The sequence below is a fragment of the Eumetopias jubatus genome, unplaced genomic scaffold, assembly GCF_037043125.1.
Source record: "Eumetopias jubatus isolate StellerSeaLion01/CBP00866 unplaced genomic scaffold, mEumJub1_p1.0 scaffold_15, whole genome shotgun sequence".
Classification (NCBI taxonomy): Eukaryota; Metazoa; Chordata; class Mammalia; order Carnivora; family Otariidae; genus Eumetopias; species Eumetopias jubatus.
Window position 1 is genome coordinate 38,101,129 of NW_028274821.1, and position 15,916 is coordinate 38,117,044.

The 15,916-nt window shown below is 32.7% G+C and overlaps 1 pseudogene; it reads left to right on the plus strand.

Annotated features, from left to right (window-relative positions):
* The first annotated feature begins 5,074 nt into the window (after positions 1-5,074).
* LOC114212448 (large ribosomal subunit protein eL30 pseudogene) lies at positions 5,075-5,435 on the plus strand (annotated as a pseudogene).
* The last annotated feature ends 10,481 nt before the right edge of the window (positions 5,436-15,916 follow it).

A 15,916-nucleotide genomic window follows, 5' to 3' on the forward strand; every position in this document is an offset into this window, starting at 1 on the left:
ACAACAGCATTCTTGTGAATATTGTGAGTTAAACTATGTAAAAACATGGAATCTTATTTAGCAGAAATCCTATCTATCATCTATCTGTCTATTTATCTATCATCATCTATCTATCATCTATCTATATCTATCATCTATATCTATCCATCTATCTATTTAAAACACTTTATTGAGATTTGATTGACAACAAAAAGCTGTACATATTGAATGTATACAACTTGGTAAATTGGGAATAGGTATACAACCATAAAGCCATCACCACAATTAATGCCATAAACTTATCATTTATAAAAGTTTCTTTCTAGTCATATATTCATATGATGAGAAAGTTTACCATAAGCTCTACATTCTTAACAAATATTTAAGTATTTAATAAAATATTATTAATTATAGGCCCTATATTATGCAATAAATCTCTAGGATTTATTCATCTTGCATAACTGATAACTTAATACCCTTTGACCAACACATCTCCATTTCCCCTTTTCCTCAGCCCCTAGTAACCACCATCCTACTCCGCTTCTATGATTTTAACTATTTTAGATTCCTCATATAAATAAGATCTTATAGTATTTGTTCTCTTGTGTCTGGCTTATTTCAGTTAACATAACGTCTTCCAAGTTTATCCATGTTGTTGCAAATAGTGGAATTTAGTTCATTTTTAAGGCTGAATAATAGTTCCTGAATGTAAATACAACATTTTCTTTACCCATTTGTCTTTCAGTGGACGTTTAGATTGCTTCCATGTCTTGGTTATTGTGAATAATACTGAAATGAACATGAGAATGCATATCTTTCTTTAAGATACTGATTTTGTTTCCTTTGGATATATACTCAGAAGTGGGATTACTAGATCAAAGTTCTGTGTTTAATTTTATATTGCCTAAAATAAGAAGGCCTTAGAATGGACAATGGGCAAATTTTTATTGCCTAAGGGGAAATTTACAGAAGGGAAACAGAGGAGCTCACTCCTTACCATCCTTAATCCAACAGCAACATTTGAAACTTTTGAGAATCCTTTCTTCCTTGATATGCTTTCTACACTTGGCTTCCAGGATACCACACTTCCCTTATTCTAATTCCTTCTACCATTGGTCACTTTTCAGCTCCTTTGCTAGTTCCTTCTCATTTCCCTCACTTGGTAATTCCCATGAGTCCTCACTGTTCCTCCTTTCAAGATCTTTTTCATTTTATTGATGCTTTTATTCAAAATCCAGGTTTTAAATAGTATGCATGTGTATATATCTCAAAAGTAGACCTTTATTTCAGAGCTCTTCTTTGTGCTCCTGACATATTCCTTATGAATACTGAATGTCTCCTTTTGAATGTCACATCATATGTGTAATATACAAAATATTGAGTTTATGAACTTCCCCCAAATTTGTTCCTCCCCAAATCATCTCCATTTAATTTAATGAGAACTCAAATAGTCTTATCACTTGGGAGAACAAACAAACAAAAAAATAGTTAAAATCAACTTCAACTCCTTTCTCTCTCTCCTCACTTACCAATCAGCAAATTCTATTGGATATAAAAGATAACTAGAATCCTCGTCAATTCCACTGCATTTGTCCTGGTCCAAGTCAACATTATCTTTCACCTATATTATTGTAATAGACTAACCTCTAGATGTTTACACAACACAACAGTTTTCAACATAAGTTAGAACTAGTCATTTCTTTGCTCAAAACTATCAACTTCCATCACACTGAGTGTAAGCTAGAGTCATTACATCTACAAGACTTTTTATGGTCTTTGCCCCCTTCCACTTCACCTCTTCATTCTCTCCCTGTCAGTTACTCTGATCTTGCTAGCTTATCTCTGTGTTCTCCTTCAAGCCCAGCAGGCAGACCCCATCCTAATGGAACTGGCACCTGCTATTTCCTTCATAGGATGCTACTTATTCTGACATTTCATAGCTCTCTCCTTCACCTCTTCTTTTGTATTGTCTTGTGAAACCTTTGATAAATTTCTTATCTAACTTTTTAATGTTCTGTTTGCTTTGTATGCATGTTCTCTGTTTTATGATTCTCTGAAGCACTTTTACCATGACAAAAAAAACCACATATTTAATTTATTTATGGGTTTATTAATTGTCTCCTTACCTGAAAATCTAAGTTCCACAAAGGCAATAATATATGTGTTTTGTTTTTCCCTATTATCGCAAACATTCAATAAATATCTGTTGAATATGTGTAATGTTTAGTGCTTTTCCAGATATAGACATATGATGTCATACACTGACAAAATATCTAGTTTCCCTGTTACTTTTTGTTCCTTGAAAAATTTTTTATAGCTACCTGTATAGCTTTTGGGTTCAAGTGAAATTCCTGAACCCTCAAGGCCATTAACTTTCTGATTCTTGAAACTGGTCACTTGGCCCCACTTACTATTTCCTCTAAACATACAGAGAATTACTTGTAATTTTCTCCAACCAGATCCTGTTATTTCACACTTCTTTGTCAAATATGTGAATATTTATACAATATATCTTATTAACATATAACATTTATTTATACTTTGGGGAGGCTAATCCTTTCTTATGCATTTAATAATTATTATAAAATGTATATGTGAAAATAATGATTACAATATATGGGAAGTTTAAAGAGTTTAATAAAATGAATTTCCAAGTATACACCACTCAGGTTAAGAAATAGAAAATTTCCATTGGCTTGAACGGAAGCTACTCTGTCCGTGTCACATCACGCACATTTTACTCCCTGACTCACCCATCCTCAATGATAAAACAATCCTTAATTTTCCATTAAGCATTCTCTTGCTTTATTTTTAAATAGTTTGTCAGAAATGTGTTTAGGCTTAAATAATGTGTTGTTTAGATTTTCTTGTTTCAAAACTTTTAAAATATGGAATTACATGATTTATCAGGGAGCTCTTTGAATATGAGGGAGACATGGAGATAGAGCAGGAGAAAATAAAAGCAAAGAATGTGCTGAAGGTGGTATAACAAGATAAGATGACCCTAAGGCAATACGGTCATTTATAAAGGAAAGGAAATGGAATAATCTGAAAATATTAATGGAGAATGGTCAAAATGATTCAGAGTCTTAATCATCACCTTTTTATAACATGTTTTACAGCTAGCTCCACTTTTCCTCCTAGTATATATAGTTAGGAGAATCTTTCTGAGTTTGGATTTAGCCTCATTCTGGCTTCCCTGTTTCCTGTTTCTGATCATTGACTGTGGATTTCATTTTTGCTCTCTGCCTCTTAATACACAGTGGTTTAGATGTCACTTGTTTCTCATGCTTACCCTGGAGTATGGGCAGCAGTCAGACTTTCTCCCTGCTCAAGAGATATGTCCCATTTCCAGCCAAACTATCCAAAACCTTCAGACTATGTCAGAATCCCAAACATTGCCACTACTGTCTTGAAACAAGGTTAGCTACACTATGTAAATATACATCCTCAACCTTCTCAAACTGAACTACAATTAGAAATGACTTGCAATTTTGGACTGATATATGTATCTTCCTTATAATACTGCAAATTACCTACCCGCCCACCCAAACCTAGCTCATTTCTTGGTACAGAGTCTGTGCTCAATAAATGCTTACTACATGGGAAAAAGAATGAATGAATGAATGCCAATGCAGAGTATTAGAACCTAAACAGATTTTTCCCAACGACTGGCAAGGTAGGATAACTGTAACAAAGATTTAGTGTCATTTCTGGATTCACATTATATATCCTCTGCTTTATGGCCTGGTGACCTTAGACAAGTTACTTACTCTCAGTCCACTCATCTGTAAAATGAAATATAGTAACAGAGCTTACCTCATTGAATTGTTAACAAAATTAGATGAGTACTGTGCCTGGTACAAAGTTAAAGAAAAAAAAACTTATTATCAAAAGCTATTACATGGAATAGTATACAAGTAAATCTGCTGGGTGTTGCTATTTTTAAATGTCACCTTTTTAAAACTAATTTGCTTGTAGTCATTTGTTTTCCTTGAGTGCAAAGAAATGTTTCATCTATCTGGATTCTTAGCAGACCTCTGCCAAATTAATTAGAAGAGATGTACCCTTCACTATATTAATAATAGCAAGTCATACTATAGAAATTTGAATGACCTTATTATTGCCTTACCAATTTTTCTTGAAATAGGCAGCAGAGTGTCTATTATACATAGGAAGAGCTTCCTTTGAAACATAACTGCGGAAGAATTTATCCTATTTTGTATTTGCAAGAGATGTCTATTTCCTTCTTAAACACCACTTTTCATTTGGCAGCCAGAGGAAAAAAAAGTGTACTGCAGTAATATATTTAAGCTTTTGGTCTGTTTCTGCATAATCTAATTTTTATACACTCTGCACAAATTGTAGCCACTTCATCAAAGTCATATTATTTTTTCTCTTAACAATGCAATGACAGTGATTAATTTCTAAAGACTAGTAAACAAAAACCTTACCTTGGAAGAGATTAAAACTGAGCTGCAGACTGTGTGAGGGCTAACAAATTTATACACATACTGATGCATCACACATATTCTATGAATGGAGTGATCTGTATGTCTAAATATTCCTATAGAAAGAATAGGAAACAAGATAATATGGTCCACTACATTTTGATAAATATATTCCCTATACCTGGCTACATTTTAATTATAAAACAGTAAATGTTAGTGGCCACATATAAAAAAGTTAATGAATTCTCAAATAATGATTTCAATATGAAATGAAGACAGATAATTTATTCTTTTTTTTTAAGATTTTATTTATTTATTTGAGAGAGAGAGCAAGCACATGAGAGGGGATAGGGTCGGAGGGAGAAGCAGACTCCCTGCTGAGCAGGGAGCCTGATGCGGGACTCGATCCCGGGACTCCAGGATCATGACCTGAGCCGAAGGCAGTGGCTTAACCAGCTGAGCCACCCAGGCGCCCGACAGATAATTTATTCTTTAAAAATAATTCTCTTATAGAATGCTTATTTACTTTTCATTTTACAATTATACTAAATCTATCTCTAATAAAATCAGAGTTGGCCTTTCTCTCTCCCGGCCATTTTGGCAGCTGGTTTTGGTTGGGGCCGTCCCACATCTAAGGCAGGAAGATGGTGGCCACAAAGAAGAAGAAGAAGAGTCGATCAACTCCAGGCTCCAGCTTGTTATGAAAAGTGGAGTACGTGCTGGGGTACAAGCAGACTCTGAAAATGATCAGACCTGGCAAAGCGAAACTGGTCATCCTCACCAACAACTGCCCAGCCTTGAGGAAATCTGAAATAGAATACTATGCCATGTTGGCCAAAACTGGTGTCCATCACTACATTTGCAATAATATTGAATTGGGCACAGCATGTGGGAAATACTACAGGGTATGCACACTGGCTATCATTGATCCAGGTGATTCTGATATCATTCAAAGCATGCCAGAACAGACTGGTGAAAAGTAAATCACGCACAATTTTTCTTTAATAAAACTGGCCACAGCTTGTTTTTAAAACAAACAAACAAAAAAATCAGAGTTGAACTATTTTATCACAGGCAAATCAAGTCATGAACAAAATTGGCAATTTATTTACCTTGCCTAAGAATATTTTTCTTAGTTATTTTAGTGTGACAAAATTACTGTATTTTGTAAATAGCTCTTGATTAGACCTTCGAAATAAGCAATGAAAACCAATTAGCATTTTTTCACTATCTGATTTATTTTGGTATATATATCTAATCCAACATATATTAAATAAGCAAACAATAGCATTCTGAGATAGTGCTATTGCCAGGGTGTATGTACTGGTATAACAAAGACAAGAGTAGTGCTTCAAAAAAGGAGATTCATTTTTGGTTTAAACTCTGTGCAAGAAGGAATGAAGAGGGAACTAAGGGAGCAAGAGAGAGGAGGGAGAAAAAAAGGGAGGAAGGAAAAAAGAGGAGTAGAAGAAAGAAGCATCCACTGGAGAACCATGAACTCTATAAAAGACAAGTTGGAGCCAAAATGAATTGTGTTTATAGAGACTGAACAACAATCCAAAACCTCCTCCAGGATGTCAAATAAAAACTAGGTATGAAATCTCAACTTTGAACAAAATATTGCAGAACACTTAAGTAAGAAGCTAGAAGATGTAATCTTAGATCCAACCAGACCATGGACTAGAAACATCATCTGAAACATGAAAATGAGGTTTCAGGGAACTCAGCCAAGAGGCTTATATCCTAGAGACCCTGTGAGTTGTTCATGGTTCTTCAATGAGGAAGATGTACACATATTTTGTAAAAGAAGAATAAACATTAAAAACTGGAATGCTTAAATATCAGCTCCAAAGTTTAAATTTTATTGCCTGGAAGTCAATAAGCAAATTGTCAAAATAATCTGTATGCTACCATAGTTAAGCTTACTTTATTAAAGGTTTTGACACATGACAATTCATTGTCTGAATATGTAAGTGAATAAAGTACAATATGTGGACTCACAGATATTTTGAAGAAGCAGGTATTTGGACCACAATTCCCTTACCTGCTTTACATTGCCACTTCAACAATTTTGAACTGGGTTTGAAGAGTGAACTATAATTCACAGAGCAATCCCACACAGACATTTCTTCCACCTGGGCCAGTGTTGTAGCTGGATGGATCTTTTATGATTCTTATTATTGATTGCAGGGTGCATTTCAGCAAAAACCATCAGGGAACTTGAACAAGATTTGCTACTCAAAGGTCCTGAAAAGTACACAGCATACCTGAGGGCCACACAGTAAGATTGTCAGGGAGAGAGAGAGATTGTGTGTGTGTGTGTGTGTGTGTGTGTGTGCCCGCACGCACGCGCGTGTGTGTGTATGAGAGAGAGAGAGAGAGTGAAAGAGAGGATCTGGGGTTCTGCTTATTAGGGTCCAAAGGCAGAGTGTCTAGGGTTTTGCAGGTTCATGCTTCACCAACTAATTTAAAGCATAAGAGCAGGAAATAGGGTGCAGGGAAGGGAGTAACAGTGTCATGCAAACTGTCAGTTATCTAGGTTTCCCAGTGCTTTTTGATAGAGGGAACTTCATGGGGTGGGCAGCTTAATTCCTTACCTGGTTGTTTTGCTAGTAGCAGTTTCATACAGCTGACAATGTGCATATTCAAGATGAATGCCTTTGAAATGGTTGCCTCAGCAATCAAAACCCTAATGTCAAGCATTTACACTATAATCAAAAAGCTTAATGTCAGGTATTCCACTACAGTATTATAGTGCACTCATGAGCCATATGCAGTTATTTCTTGTATTATACATAAATATATAACTAATCTGGGGGAACCTGGGTGACTCAGTCAGTTGGGTGTCTGCCTTCGGCTGGGGTCATGATCCACAAGTCCCCGGATCCATCCCCACATTGGGCTCCCTGCTCAGGGGGGAGTCTGCTTCTCCCTCTGTCCTTCACCCTGCTCATGCTCACTCTCTTTCTTTCACTCTCGCTCTCTCTCAAATAAAATCTTTTTAAAAACACACATAACTAATCTAGTTTGTACCATTGGGTTGATTCACTTCCAATGATTTTTTCCTATGTATTTATGTAAACTTTCAGTGTGTTCATTCAATTATTTTATGTGGACAGCTTAAATTACAGTGATACCTATGTAAAATACACTTTAAATTTGAGTTAATATAGTTATTTTTCCAATATAAAGTATTTTCTTATTAATTTTCTAACTAGATGATCTATTTTTTAAAGCAGGGTATTGAAAACCTCTACTATTACTATATAATTGTCTATTTCTTCAGATCTGTTAGTATTGCTTAATATATGTAGGTGTTCTGATATTGGTGCATATGTATTCAAAACTGATGTATCTTCTTGATGAATTGACCCATCATTATTAATGATATTTGTCTCTTGCTAGAGTTTTTGACTGAATGTCTATTTTGTCTGATAATAGTAAGATAGCTACCCCTGCTCTCTTTTGGTTTCCACTGAATGGAGTATCTTTCCATCCTTCACTTTGAATCTACATGTGTTCTTAAAGCTGAAATGAGTCTCTTGTATGCAGCATATACTTGGGTCTTATTTTGTTTTGTTTTGTTTTGTTTTTAAACCATTTAGCTACTCTCCTCTTGATTGGATAATTTAATCTATTTATACAAAAGTAATTACTGATGTGTAAGGACTTAATAATGACATCTTATTGTTTTCTGGCTGTTTTGATCCTTTCTTCTTTTACTGCATTTCTCTATGAATTGATAATTTCCATAGTGTTGTGCTATGATTCCCTTCTCTTTATCTTTTGTGTACCTACTGCAGGTTTTTGTTTTGTGGTTACTATTAGGCTTACATAAAATATTTTGCAGATACAAAGCTTATTTTAAGTTGATAAGTTAACTTTAATCACATACATGTACTCTACCCTTATTTCTCCTCCATAATTCTGTGTTGTCACAATTTCCTTCTTTCCATATTCTGTATCCATTAACAAATTATTGTAGGCATAGTCAATTTTAATAGTTTTGTTTATTAACCTTTAAACTTGAGGTAAGTGATTAACACATCACTATAATATTAGACTTGTGAATTTCACTTTATGTTTACCTTTACCAGTATATTTTATAATATCTTATTTTTAAATTATAAACTAGGCAGAGTGATATCAGAGCAAATGGCAGACAAAGGAATTTTAAAATCTACTTTTATCATAAAAGCAATAATAAAAGTGAAAAAAATAGAATAAATTTTCAGAACTCTGAAAATTAATAAAAGAACTGTAGCAATCTAGAAAGAATTTATTCAAGAGAAATGGCTAAATTTTGGTAAAAAGTAAGCTTTATGCCATTTTAACACCTTCTATTCCAAGATTTCCTTTTTAGCTCAAAATTAGCCTTAAATTAACCGACCACAATAAGGACCCAAACTATTATTATAGCATTCATTGGAGGATGAAAACAGGGTTGAAATTCCATTAAAGCTACATTCACAGCAAATTGCCATTATTCATCCACTCTGCTAGTTTTGTCTAAGTCTACATGCAAGGTTATAATTTTTTGAGTGAATCAGCATTCACCTAGTGTGAAAAGCCTTTTTTTTGGAGGCATTTGTTGAGAACATTTGTTGAAACCAAATTTATGGCTACCTGAAGTGGTAGATAACAGTTGGGGAAAACAATAGTGTAGCCAATAATCTTAAAAGGAAAAACTGGCAAATGAGATAAACATAAGGGCTTTGGAAAGTGCCAAAATATTCCTGAGAATCTACAAGACCATGCATATGTTTAGGGCTGTGTACATGCCCAGAGTTGTATCCTTTGCTGGAAAGATTTGAGATGGCCTTAATCTCCGAATGTGAGGATATATACAAGTTGGAAGTTAAAGCTAAGGCAGATGTTTTAACTATCTATCCAAGGGTTCAAAAGTCTCTACCACACACACACACACACACACACACACACACACATGCACGCACATGCACACACAGCTCCTTAGCCACGCCTAGCAGACTTATTAGTTCCAATTGATAAAGATATCTTGTCCAAACACTAGCTGACAATGAAGACAAACAAGCAGAAACTGGTGGTCATGCATAGCAGAGAATATGGGCTTTACAGAATTTGTCAGAAAAATCACTAAACAATCTATTATTAACAGCAGTAGATATAAAAAACAACAAAATCAAACTTTGGAGAAGAGGGAAAATCTGATTCCCAGACTTGTCACATTGTATTATTTAAATTATCCAATTTAAAATAAAAAAAAACATGCAAACAAATCAAAAGTAAGGCCCATATACAGAAAAAAAGTGATTGATAAAATTAGTTTCAGAAAGCCTAGATATTCAGCTTGTTAGACAATCTAATTCAGCTTCTTAAATATGTTCAAAAAACTAAAGGAAAATGTATAAAGAATGAAAAAAAATTGTGAGAATGATGTCCCATCAAATAAAGACTATCAATAAAGACATAGAAATTATATAAGAGAAAGATACCCAGAAATTCTTGAGTTGAAAAATACAACAATTGTAATGAAAATTCACTAGAAGAGTCAACAGCAGATTTGAGCAGATATAAAAAAAAATAGTAAAATTGAAGATAGGGCAAATGAGATCATTCAGTGTGAGAAACAAAAAGAAAAAAATATGAAGATAATTAAACAGAACTTCAGTGACATTTAAGACACCTCAAGTGTACCAGCATCAGCATAAAGGGAGTCTTATAACAAAGGGAAAAAGAGGCATAGAAATATGTTTTTTAAATAATGGCAAAAGTCTCAAATGTAATGAAAAACATTAATCTATATATCCCAAAAATTCATCAAACTCCAAGTAGGATTCAATGATGTCCACACCTAGCCTCATCATAGTCAAACTGCTGAAAAGCAAAGATAAAGGCAGAATATTAAAACAACAAGAGAGAAGCTGCTCATCCCCTAAAAAAATTTTCAGTATGATTAATAGCTGATATATCCTCAAAAACCATGAAAGCCAGAAGACAATAATGTGATATATTTAAAGTCCTGAAAGAAAAAGACCAGGAAGCAAGAATTTTATACCTGCAAAATTTTCCTTCCAAAATGAAGGACAATTAAGATATTCCTAAATAATAAAAAATTGAGAAATTATGTCACAAGCTGAACTGACTGATAGGAAATATAAATGAAGTCTTTACAGCTAAATGAAATGACACTGGAAAGTAAGTCAAATCCACATGAAAAAATAAAGAGCATTGAAAAAGCAACTTCATAGGTAAATAAATACAAAATAAAGAATAAACATTTTTGTAGCCTTTTCAAATATGTTTTTAAAAAGACAACTGTATAAGCAAGAATTATGAATTTGTGTTGATAGGCACAGAATAAATTAAGGATGCAATTTGTATTGCAATAATAGCATAAAGGAGATAGGAAATGGATTTACATTTAAATGTTTTGCATATTATTGAAATTAAGTTAGCATTAATCCAATATGGATTGTTTTAAATTAAGGTGTTAATTGTAATCTCCAGAGTAATAACTAAAAGTAAATTTTAAACATATAGTAAAAAGGGCACCTGGGTGGCTCAGTTGGTTAAGCGACTGCCTTCAGCTCAGGTCATGATCCTGGAGTTCCAGGATGGAGTCCCGCATCAGGCTCCCTGCTCAGCAGGGAGTCTGCTTCTCCCTCTGACCCTCCTCCCTCTCATGCTCTCTGTCTCTCATTCTCTCCCTCTCAAATAAATAAATAAAATCTTTAATAAAAATAAAAATATAGTAAAAGGAACCACAAGAGAATTAAAATAATATATATTTAACACAAAAGAAGGGAGTGATATTTGACTAGGGGACTATGATGACTAAGAAATATAAACAAATAGCAAAATGTCAAATGTAAATCTACCTAACAGTAGTAACATTAAATATAATGGGTTAAACACTACAATTAAAATGGAGACATAAGCAAAAAGGATTAAACTTTATGATATGACTATATGCAGTCCATAAATAAAACAAACCAAAAGAAAAGCACTTTGGATTTGAAAGTAAATAAATGGAAAAAATATATATATATATCTTGAAAAGAGTGGATCTACTTATATCAGATAGAATAGACTATAAAACACAAGAGTTACTAACAAAAAAGGAAAACATTTAGTAATAGTAAGAGTCCATCAAAAAAATTAAATGTATATGCACATTAATAGCAGAGCCCCAAAATACATAAACTAAAAGCTGATGAAATTTTAAAGAGAAATAGACAAATCAACAATAATAGATGGAAACTTAATACTTTAATTTCAATAATGGGTAGAACAAGTAAAGAGATCGGCGAGGAAATAGAAGACTTGAACAACATTACAACTAAGTAAACATAACCAACATATATGGAATACCCCACCCAGCAAGAGCAGAATGTAAATTCTTCTCAAGTACACATGGAACATTCTCCAGGATAGACCATATGTTAGGCCACAAAGCATGTCTCATTAATGTAAAGATTGATATCATACAAAGTATGTTCTTTAACTACAATGAAATGAAACTAAAACTAAATAGCAAATGAAAATGTGGAAATTTAAAGATATGTAAAATTAAATAACAGCTCCCCAAATAAGCAATGGATCAAAGAAGAAATCATGTTGGGCATTATTAGATAAATACTTTAACAGGAAGGAAAACTAAAACACAATATACCAAACGTATGGGATACAGCCAAAGAAATGCTTCCAGGTAAATTTATCACTGTAACTGACAATTTTTCAAAAAATCTATAATGAATTAATAACCTAAACTTCTGCATTAAACTTAAAAAAAACTAATAAAATAAGCAATATTGAAACATTTCTAGAAAATTCATAATGAATTTGAAAAGAATTCCTTGGGGCGCCTGGGTGGCTCAGTCATTAAGCATCTGCCTTCCACTCAGGTCATCATCCCAAGGTCCCAGGATCGAGCCCCGCATCGGGCTCCCTGCTCAGCAGGAAGCCTGCTTCTCCCTCTCCCACTCCCCCTGCTTGTGTTCCCTCTCTCGCTGTCTCTCTCTGTCAAATAAATAAATAAAATCTTAAAAAAATGAAAAGAATTCCTTCACAAAAATCATAAAAGAACTAACAAATATGAAATCAGAATTTAATATCTAGTTATAATATTAAAAATTTTTTTCAACATGATCTATTTTATATCCTTGGATAGGCTTAAATTCCTCAGATCACTACATAAAAAGGAAACAATTTAAAAATTAAAAAAGGAAACAATTTTATATGGAGATATATAAACTAATAAATAAATTACATATATAAATTATATACATAATAATTTATGTATAATAATTAATAATAAATAAATAATTATTTCAATTGTGGAGAACGGTTAGAAATTAAGATGAAAGATTAAAACATTTTGCTAAAGATAAAGATCTTCATTTAAGCCACCAAACAATTGATAATAAAATATCTTTATAACAATATCAGAGATTATGTGAAGTGAGACATAGCTCAATTAAAACTTCCCATAAATTTTGTCTCCCAGAGCATCCAAACTGTAAACAAAATGTTGTCAATTTATAGCCTAGCCTCAAAAACGTCAAACTTGTGGGTTTAAGTATTTGTCAAAAAACTATATTTAAATATACAAATTTTCTTTCTATCACTAAAGATTTCAGGTAAAAAATCTCAATGTAGGAATATTTTAAAGGAAGAAATTAATGTTTCCTTTAGTGAATCATATAACAGAACAACACAAATTGAAAGTACTTGTGCTCTGTTTTCTGTGGTGGACTCCGCAAAAAATACCATGGATACTGTTGTTACTACTACCTTAGATACTACCATGGATACTGTTGTTACTACCATTCAGTACATATATATATATATATACTATTGTTACTACCATGGATACTGTTGTTACTACCATGGATACTGTTGTTACTACCATGGATACTGTTGTTACTACCATTCAGTACATATATATATATACTATTGTTACTACCATGGATACTGTTGTTACTACCATGGATACTGTTGTTACTACCATTCAGTACATATATATATATATATACTATTGATCATTGCCAGTTTATGGAACTGCTTAAAGAAATACAAAAGAATGAATTGAACAATTTAATATTCTTTGCCATACTCACTGGTTATGTTCTAGAAAAGTATTACAAAGATACACTGTACTGTTAACATTTGTTCAAGTTTACCCTGAAAGTAAAGGAATGCATGCAGGGAAATATTCAATAAACAAAGGGGAAAAATGTTGGTATTATTTACCTTTATTCCATGATTTTATCCTGTTTATGAATGAGCTAAATATAAAATTGAAGAAAAAAAAACTTACATAAACAAACTAGACAGGTATGAAAATTTATGTTGAAATTAAAAGATTTTAGGGGTGCCTGGGTGGCTCAGTTGGTTAAGTGTCTGCCTTCAGCTCAGGTTATGATCCCTGGGTCCTGGGATTGAGTCCTGCATCAGTCTCCCCATTCAGTGGGGAGTCTGCTTCTCCCTCTCCCCTTCCCCCTGCTCCTACTATCTTAAATAAATAAACAAATAAATAAATAAAATCATTAAAAAAAGAAATTAACAGATTTTATAATACAAAAATATAGAAGCTACATCCAACTTGAATCAATATTCAGAAGATTTTAATTCTAATCAATAGTGTTATGTAAATTGGCTACAAAAACAAAAAATCTTTTGAAGACATACTGATATTCAAAACTTAAAGTTGCTTTTCAATTTATTGAACATTCTTTTGAATTTGACACTAATGAGTTGACAAAGGGGATATTAAATTTTATTATCTTGGACAAATGTAATATTGAAATTTGAAATTTAAATGCAGATGTAATTATTAAAAGAAATTGATTTTTAGTGTTCAATTCTGTTATTAAATAGCAAATAAATATTGAGTATACAAATTGAACTATGTGATTTCAAAAATTTAGTACTATAAAAATGCAAGCTACCTCACTATTAATTTTATGTTGACTACATATAGAATGGCATTAATTTGGACATATTAGATTAAACAAAATATACTCTTAATATTAATTTCATGTTTCTTTTTATTTATTTTTTATTATAGCAACTAGAGAATTTAATATTACAAATGTGCCTGCAGTATATTCCTATTGCATAGCACCAATATATATATGATATACTTTTTTCTTTTCTAAAAATTATTGCTATGGTATTGATTTTCATCTTATTCAAGTATCATTCATGCCCTCAATTATTCCTTAAAGATTTTCAGTGATACTTTGGTAAATTCCTCTGTGCATTGCTTACCACCTGGCTCCAGAGAACAAAAATCATTTAGAACAGTTGAATTGTTTCATAAGATCTTTTTAAGAATTCTCAACTTTTATTACCCCCAAAAAAGTTAATTCTGTTACTGTAAATATGTTTGTTCATTCTCTTTGACAAATAGTAAATCATCAAAATGGAAGTTGGCAATTTGCAGTCCTTTATCTGCTAGTTTTTGTTTTTTTTCTTTTTCTTCTTGCTCTGAACAGAACATTAAAAGCATTTGTTGATGACGTTAAGATTCTCCACAATCCTCTCCCTTTAGACTTCTTGATGTAATTTTTATGAGCCTGTGACTTTTATATTGGTCCTTAGATAAAGATACTCCTTCCATTTTGAGATATGTAATTGTTTTGTTCACTTCTGCAGGTTTTAATACCTAGTTTATAAAATACTACATGCAGTTTTAAAGTACTCAAATAGTACTCAAAAGTGGATACTGTGAGGTTAAAGGAAAACTCTTGGGTCAGCTATGGACGGACCTTGCTTTAAGCTGCAAGGCTGTTCGCTGACAGCCTCTGATAGCTGTATCTTCAGGTCTATTATACATTTTTATGATGTATATTATATTCTTGAATCCCTTATCTTGAAATCACATTTTGAAATCCCTTATCTACCCTGTGATGGTTAGCTTTTGTGTCAACTTGTCTAGGCTGTAGTATCAAACATTAATCTAGGCATTGCTGTGAAGGAATTTTGTACATCTACAGTAAGGTTACTTTAAGTAAAGGAGATGATCCTCCATAGTGAGTGTTAGGCCACATCCAATCAGTTGAAAGGATTAAAGAGTATAAAATAAAGTTTCCCAGAGAAGAAGTTCTTCCTCAAGACTGCAGCATCAGTTCCTGGGTTTCCAGCCTGATGACCTGCCCTACAGATTTTGGACATGTCAGGCCCAGCAACCCATATATGAAAATTTCTTTAAACAAACAAATATATAAATAATTATATTAATATAATTTGTATACATATATTTAAAATATTACATATTTTAAAAAATACATCTATCAAATATATCTATATAAAATATATCATCTATATCTATATAAATGGTTCTGTTTCTCTGGAGAACACTGAATGACATATACCCCATTAGAAATGAAAATATTTAATTTGTTCTTTTTGGGTAAGGAAAGATGAGAACAGAAATGTTGATTACCATATAATATTCCATTTCTTTGTGGTTTGAAAAGTTTTTGGTTTTCAAAATAATT